The sequence below is a fragment of the Hippocampus comes genome, unplaced genomic scaffold (assembly GCF_001891065.2).
Source record: "Hippocampus comes isolate QL1 unplaced genomic scaffold, H_comes_QL1_v1.1 scaffold159, whole genome shotgun sequence".
Classification (NCBI taxonomy): Eukaryota; Metazoa; Chordata; class Actinopteri; order Syngnathiformes; family Syngnathidae; genus Hippocampus; species Hippocampus comes.
The window spans coordinates 1682876-1683177 of NW_017805742.1; positions in this window are offsets into that span (position 1 = coordinate 1682876).

The following is a 302-nucleotide window of genomic DNA, read 5'->3' on the forward strand; positions in this document are numbered from 1 at the left end:
GGCACAATCAGCAGAAAGGTCGAACTGAAAATTTTGAAAGATGCCAAGCCCCCCCCCCCCCCACACACACACACACACAAATTTTGCCTCGCGACCAGCGGCCCAAACGTGACTGGAAGCGAGGAAGCAATTCCGTGGCCTCTTCCCCCATGCAGGCGATTTTGCACCGAAATTTGGGCCTCCAGTCGTGAATCATCATGAGGGCTACATCGGTGACGTTCGGCGTTCAGTGAAGATACTTCTGAACTCTCCGTGTTGACTGTTTGCGTATGTGATCAACATGCTTTGAGCCCCCCCCCCCA